This window comes from Tenrec ecaudatus, chromosome 10 (assembly GCF_050624435.1).
Source record: "Tenrec ecaudatus isolate mTenEca1 chromosome 10, mTenEca1.hap1, whole genome shotgun sequence".
In the NCBI taxonomy this organism is placed as follows: domain Eukaryota; kingdom Metazoa; phylum Chordata; class Mammalia; order Afrosoricida; family Tenrecidae; genus Tenrec; species Tenrec ecaudatus.
The window spans coordinates 82,058,860-82,066,461 of record NC_134539.1 but is presented as its reverse complement, the minus strand read 5'-3'; the positions used below and the strand labels follow the sequence as shown (position 1 = coordinate 82,066,461).

The 7,602-nt window shown below is 40.3% G+C and overlaps 1 pseudogene; it reads right to left on the bottom strand.

Moving 5' to 3' along the window:
• Nucleotides 1–6,257: 6,257 nt before the first annotated feature.
• Nucleotides 6,258–6,924, bottom strand: LOC142459319 (protein tyrosine phosphatase type IVA 1 pseudogene; annotated as a pseudogene).
• Between the last annotated feature and the right edge of the window lie 678 nt (nt 6,925–7,602).

Below are 7,602 nucleotides of genomic sequence, written 5' to 3'. Positions count from 1 at the left end.
CATTGCCTTTTGTTTCTCCTGATTTTTCATTGAGATTGTTGGGGCTAATTTCTGTTTTCATTGTGTTGTTTTAGAGGAGACAAGCATCATTCTCCAGAGTGTCATTGAGTACTGGGCTCCCTCTTTGTGAGACTTGTAGAAATGCTTCTTTGAACTGCCTGCAACTAATTTCACTATAGGGTCAGGCTACCACTTTATCCTCCAGTGGTTTCACTCTTTCCCTAGCCAAACAGTATTCTGTTATTTGGAGGGCAAGTTGGACGGTCCTCTTAGGGGTCGCTGGTTGGGTGGTTATAGACCCACAAGGATGACACTGCACTGTATGATCTAACAGGTAGCTCTGTTGGTGTGGCCCACAGTGGCTTGGGGTGACTCAGAGGATGTACGTTGGAGCTTGCTGCAACTGGAGCACCACGGACAGCAGGTGGGTGTGCTGATTTCTTTTAGAGCACTGCAGATGGTGAATGAAATTGGGTTAGTCAGCTAGATTATCTCGGATGTTGAGCAGCCTTTCCCACAGCAGGGTGGATCGCTGGAGAGTGTTGCCATACCTGCCTTAGGCCATGTGAGGAACTAGAGCAGGCAGGAGGAAGTTTCTTCAGCCATGTGGGGCTGTGGAGAACAGGCAGGGACACACCCCCTCGGCCATGTGGAATGCTGTGGAAGGTCTTCCAGCCACATGGAGCACCCCAAAGGGTGGGTGGGACTTCCCCCAGCTTCTTGGAGGGTAGGTGTAACTTTCCCTGCAGAAGATGGGTGTGACTTCACCAGCTGCATGTTACTCTGCAGAGGATGGAGCTCCCCAAGCTGGGTGGAGAGCAGGCGTAATTGCCCTTGGCAAAGGGGAGTGTCCTAGAGACTGGAAGTGGTGTGTGCTAGGAAAGAGAGGAGAAAAAAACCTGAGTCCGCAAAAACTGGGGATAAAGAGAAAAATGAGAGAAACAAAATTAAAGATAGCTAAGCCCTGATTGCCTGACCATGGCAATGGAGGGGTTAAAACCCTGCCCAGAGGTGGTGGCTGTGTTGAAGGAAAGCCCTTGGGCCTGCCAAAGGAGGCCGGCTCTGGTCAGGACTGTGGCAGGCCTCCAAAATGGTAAGCCAAAAGCCCATAGCTCCTCAAAACCTAATGGATCTGTGCTTATTTGTCTTTATGATGCTTCTCCTGTGACCTTGCAGTGTGGAATTTCCCTCTCAGTGAGTGACTCTTCTACACTGATTCCTACAGAGTTCCTATCATATGTGTTACTCAGTTGCCATCTTGCTGGAAGTCATAAATCTAATTATTAAAACAATTAAATTCAGTTGTTTCTTTTCTAAACTATCCCATTCATATTAAATATGGCCTTAAGTCATCTGGTAAGATCAAGCCAGCGCTAGCCTTTTGGTCAGCTAGTTTGACTAAGCAGCATGGCCTAAGAGAAGTGGAAGAGGCAGTTTCGACCCCTGCATTTCCATTTAACATCCTTTACCTCCATATGCACCGTTTTAGTTAGGTATGACCAAAGACAATTTCTAAAAATTAAGCCTTCCCTCCCCATGTCCTTTGCAGGAAGCAACCCAGTAAGCTGCATTGCCTTATTTGACCTCTGACTAGACAAAGATGAAAAACTTATATATGGCAAAGGTCACACAAGTTCCCCCTTTCCATCTTAATTATTTGTTTTTCTCATACCAACTCCCAAGTTTAGGCCATGCTGACTAGAGAATCAAATCCAGTGATACTCATACATGTTTTAAAAAGAGCCCCAATATCAAAAAGTACATATATATATCAAGAAAACACCCCAACCCAGTCCAACTCAAGTTCATAAGTCTGAGACTTGTCCATAGGTCCTTTTTCAGACTCACATAGTCACATGCAATGATGCAGAATGCAGGAATATCACAGGCTATTGATTGCAAAGTTGTGTGGATCCAAGGTCCCTATAACATGGCAGGGCTCTGGCCACTCTCAGGGTGATCAGCAAGCAGGAATGTGAAGGCAGAGAGAGGAATAGTTTCCCAAAGCCCTCCACAGGAGAAAGCCATACCCTCAAGGAGGAACCATCAGACTGTGACCTGATTCACGGGTTGGATACCACCCCTACATTTTTAAATATCTTCTGGTCAACATAAAAGTATCTAACCATTCAAGATGCCTTCTCAATGTATACTCCACTTTAATGACATGGATGGAGTAAATCTTTCAGGATATTCATTTGCTGATGAAGCATTACTCAAAATGAGAAGAAACGGCTTCAAACAAACATTAAAATAGGAATATGAACTATATAAACTATTAATAAAGGAAAGGTATAAGTCATCAAAAATTAAATGAAACACATACAGATTCGTAGCCTAGACATTGGTGAGCTTAAATGGACTGGCACTGGCCATTTTGAATTAGAAAAGTATATAGTTTATTATGCTATGAATGACAAATTCAAAAGAAATGAATTTGCATTCATTGTAACAAAAAAAACAACCAAAAAGCTTTTCAGGATATACCTGGAGGTATAATACTGTCTGTGATATAATATATATAGACTGACAGAGAAGATAAATTAATATGCCATTATTCGAGTTATGCACCAATCACTCCTGCCAAAGAGAAGAAATTGAAGATTTTTTTACCAAACATGCAATCAAGGTGCTTTGACAATTACTGGTGATTGAAATATACAAGTTGGAAACAAAGAGAAAGGATCAGTAGATGGAAAATAGGGCATTGATGCTAGAAATTAATCTGGAAATTATAAATTTTCTAAGACCAGTAGTTTCAAGTTAAACAGGGATTATACACTTGGACCTCATCAGATGGAATACACAAGAATCAAATAGAATGCATCTAGAGAAAAGATTATGGCAAGGCTCAAAATCACCAACCAAGAAAAGGTTGAAGATTAACAAAATTAAATCAAGTCCACCAGAACCAAATTGTTGAGAATATTCCATCTGAATTTAGAGACCATCCCAAAACTATATTTGATCTATTGGACACTAATGAATAAAGGCTAGACAAATTATGGGATGACATCAAGAATATCATACACGAAGAGAGTAAGATGTCATTACAAAGACAGGGAAGAAAGAAAAAAACAAAGTATATGTTAGAATTTTCTCTGAAACTTGCTATTCAGTGTAGACTAGCTAAAGAAATTGGGAGAAATGAAAAAGTAAATGAGCTGAACAGAAAATTTCAAAGGGCAACCAAAGAAGACAAAGTAAAGTGTTATAAGGAAGTTTGAAAAGACCTGAAATTAGAAATCCAAAAGAGAAGAATGTGCTCCCAAAAGTGCTGGAAAAAGTGAAGAAAAAAATTAAACCTCGAGTTGTAAATCTGTACTAAAGGATTCAATGAGCAAAATATTGAGTGATGCAGAAAGCCTCAAAACTAAATAACAGTCATTATCAAAAAGAATTGGTTAACATTTAACCATTTCAAGAAATAGCATACGATTCAGAAGTCCAAGCTGCACTGAAAGCATCAGCAAAGAAAAAGATTCCATTGATGTAATACCAATGGAAATGGCTTCAAAAAACTCATGAGCACTGTAAAAACTCACTAAATTGAGCCAAGGAATTTGGAACAAAATTACATGGCCAACTGACTGGACAAGATACACTGTTCTGCTTATTTCCAAGAAAGGTGATTCAACAGAAGGAGGAAATTATCAACAATATCATTACTATTATATGCAAGTAAAATTTTGCCAAAGATAATTTTTTAAATGGTTGCAGGGAACTGCCAAAATTCAACTTGGAATCAGAAAAGGATGTGGAATGAGGGATATCACTGCTGACAACAGATATTTCTTGGCTAAAAGCAAAGAATGTCAGGGGGGAAAGCTTGATTTTGTTTTATTGACTATGCCAATCATTTGACTATGTGGATTATTAAAAAAAAATCTATGGCTAACATTTCAAAACATGGGAATTCCCAAACACTTCATTGTGTTCAAGCAAAGCCTGTACATAAACTAAGAGGCAGTGGTTCAAACAGGACAAGGGGATATTGATTGATTATATGTTTATATTTAGAAAGTGGCCCACACAGTAGTGGAAGCAGGTAAGTCCATTCTGTTTCAAGTCTGTGGATAAGATGCTAAGCTGAAGGGTGTTCCTGGCTTGTGTAGTTGTTTGGACTGATTAACTAGGAAGTAGGAAAACAAAACAGGAAGCAAGAAGACCACAGATGAATCCTAGGTCACCAGGTCAGAAGGAATGCTCTGATAGCTTGCAGAATTGGAAGGCAATATGGCAAGTCACAAGCTCAAGTCCAAGGAGCTGGGAGTCTATGAGTCAGATCAGCAAACAACAAGAAGTGAAGACGGTCTCCATAGTGTTGTCTACATATATATGGATAGGTCACATTCCCAAGGAAACCTCATTAGGACTGTGACCTGAGTAAGTGGTTATATTCCAGCCTAATGTTATAACTGCTGGCTCCTCACAGCAGATCCCTTCATGTTTTTGTTTTTAGGTACCATCAAGTTGGTTCTAACCCATCATGATGTTATGCACAACAGAACAAAATACTGCCAGATTCTGTGCCAACTTCACAATCATTCCCATTGTTGCAGCCATGGTGTCAATTCGTCTCCTTGAGGGCCTTCCTCTTTCACTGTCCCTCTACTGTACCAAACATGATGTCCCTGTCCAGGGACTGATCTCTCCTGACAACATATCCAAAGTATGTGAGATAAAGTCTTGCCATCCTTGCCTCTAAAGAACACTCTGGCCATAATTCTCTCCAAACAGATCAGTTTGTTTGTTTTTTTCCTTTTAGCAGTTCATGCTACTTTCTATATTCTTCTCCAGCACCACTATTCAATGAATAGATTCTTCCACAGTTTTCTGTTCAATGTCCAACTTTCACAAGCATATGAAGCAATTGAAAACACCTTGGGTTTGTCAGGGGCACCCAAATGTCCTCAAAGTAACATTCTTGCTTTTCAATACTTTAAAGTGATCTTGTGCAGCATATTTACCTAGTGCAACTCATCTTTTGATCTCTTGACTGCTGTTTTCATGAGCATTGACTATGGATTCAAGCAAGGCAGAATCCTTGACAACTTTAACCTTTAACCTTTTCTCCGTATATTTTTCTCCATTTATCATTTTTCTTCATTTATCACAACTATTGGTCTAGTTATGGGGGTTTTGATTTTTTTTTTTTTGCATTTCATCATTTATTTAGATGCTTAAGCTCTCGCAACTAGCTTTTTACAAGCTGGTGAACACTGACAACTTATTTCTCCCACAGAACTATAACCACACATTCCCAGAGAGTATAAATATATGGTTGAACTAACATTAATACACGTCACCATTTTATCAATAATATAATAAAACAAATTATCAAGTATCCAAATATTAAGTTACACAGCTCAAAAGGCATATAAAAAGTAGAGTCTGCTCAAGAGATTCATTAGCAGAAACCCATTTTTTTTGCAAGAGGTTGGAAAGAAGGGGGGGAGGGAATCACACTTCAAACAAAAAGTTGGTAAACAGCTTCCAATTGATGAAAAGAAGACAATTTCAGAGATTTTTATAATTAAGAATTGTCTTAGCTACAACAAAGCATTTCTACCTTTAAAAAATATTTACTAAATTAAAGAGCATATTCTACATGTTCAGCAAAAGACAAAGGCAACATTTTACTGAAAATATTTAATAGCCCCTCCCATCCCATTCTTTTTTCAGGCCCGCTCTCTGTTAGATTGCACCCAAAGTGCGAACAGTAAATTAACTGTAAGGCTTGACTTGTTTGTTTGTCTGGAGACATTAAAGACATGTGCTTCGGTACAATGTACTTTGTTTCAAAATGAGGGTTTCCCATAAAAGCACAAAATGACAGTCAAGACATTAATGACACTGTAAGAAGACCTGTTAACAACCCCAAAAAGAAAAAAAAATCAATGGTTGTGCAAACCTGATGAATCTGGGCGATGTAAACAGAAAGAGAACCGGCAAATACCTGCTGTCCGGTCGGTCCTACTTTCAATGTGTGAAATGACTGAAGGAATGTACCACAGAAGGTCAGTGCTCATAGTTCCCGGATTTGTTTTTAGTTCTTTATGATCCTAAAAATACACAAATATTGTGCTGGGTATTTTGGCACCTAATCTCACTATGTTTCTTGTATGGTGATAACATTCTGGCATGGGAATAGATTAAAAACAATACTGCACGATTTTCAGGACAGGTCAATTGGTACAAATGATAAGCACATTTTGAATGCTGAACGCTAAGTGTCCAGATAACCCAAACGTGTAGCCTGGTAAAACTGCTTTCAATACTCCTAATGGAAGCTTTCTAAAACGCATCCACCAAGCTAACATGTTAGTAAATATAAATGACAAATTAGATCCTGTCTCAAGTTCCACTTCCGAAGCAATACCATCAGGCACCCGTTTATTGGATGCAACAGTTGTTTCTATGCCCATTGGAGTCTTTGAAGCGCAGCCGCATTTTAGGGCGATACTTCTCCAAATACATAAGTTGCTTGCTATTAAAAGCTCCACGACGCTTTTGTTTTATGAACTGTACTGCGTCTTCATATTTCATTCCACCTTCAATTAATGCTAGGGCAACAAGCACTGGCGCTCTCCCAAGTCCTGCAACACAATGGACAGCAATACAACAACCAGGCTCTTCACGAAACTTAATTTTCACGAGACTTAACCAGTCATCAACTATTTGGTTGGACGGTGGTGCACCATCGTCAAAAGACCAATCAAGGACATGAATGCCTTCTTTTTCCACAAGAGCAGTGTCATAAGTTGCTTCACATACTCTTACGATTGTGATAACTCCATACTTCTTAAGTTCCTCTATAAATTTATTTAAGGTCGCATTGGTTGGGTTGTGTGTAATAAGAAATCTCATGTTCTTGTATGTGACTTCCACAGGAGCTGGGCGGTTCATCCGAGCCATGTTAATTTAATTTAAAAAACACTCAATAGGGCTATGAAAGAACTTTTAAAAAGTGAATACAGAAATGATGTAAAGAAAATGAAGTCTACTTCAAAATACTCCACTTGAAATTCTCAGTGCTGAGTATGATGTTCGTCGCAATGGAAAATGAAATGAACCTCCTAACAAGAAGCAGCAATTCTCCAAATCCAGTAATACTGAGGCAATAGAAAGGAAGTGCACTGAGGTCTACCCCATCCAGGTCAGAACTCGTGAAAATTGCTCTGTGAAGGGATTTCAATTCAACACTTCTGAGTCCACGTTATCCGCTCTTATTTATGGGGGCTTCTTGGTGGAGTAGTAATGAATTTCTACAGTTCACTTGTCTGCATAGAGGTCGTGCTGTGCCTGGCAGTAATCTCCACTGCCCTTCAGAAACTCCATAAATGTGTGACCAAGAACACCACAGAACTGAGGAATATGTTTACTCATTGAAGATTGTGGCCTAATCATACAGCCGATCCCGAGGCGGCGGCGACACAGGCGGCGGCGGCGGCAGCAGGACAGGGGCCGGTGGTGGTCGTCGCGGGGCGGAGGCGGCAGCGGTGCAGGCGGCGGCGGGGGCACCAGGCTCTACCATGCAGTGAGCGGCTCCGGAGAGAGAGCCAATGCACGCGCCGAGGCGCACTTGCGTCACAAGCCGGC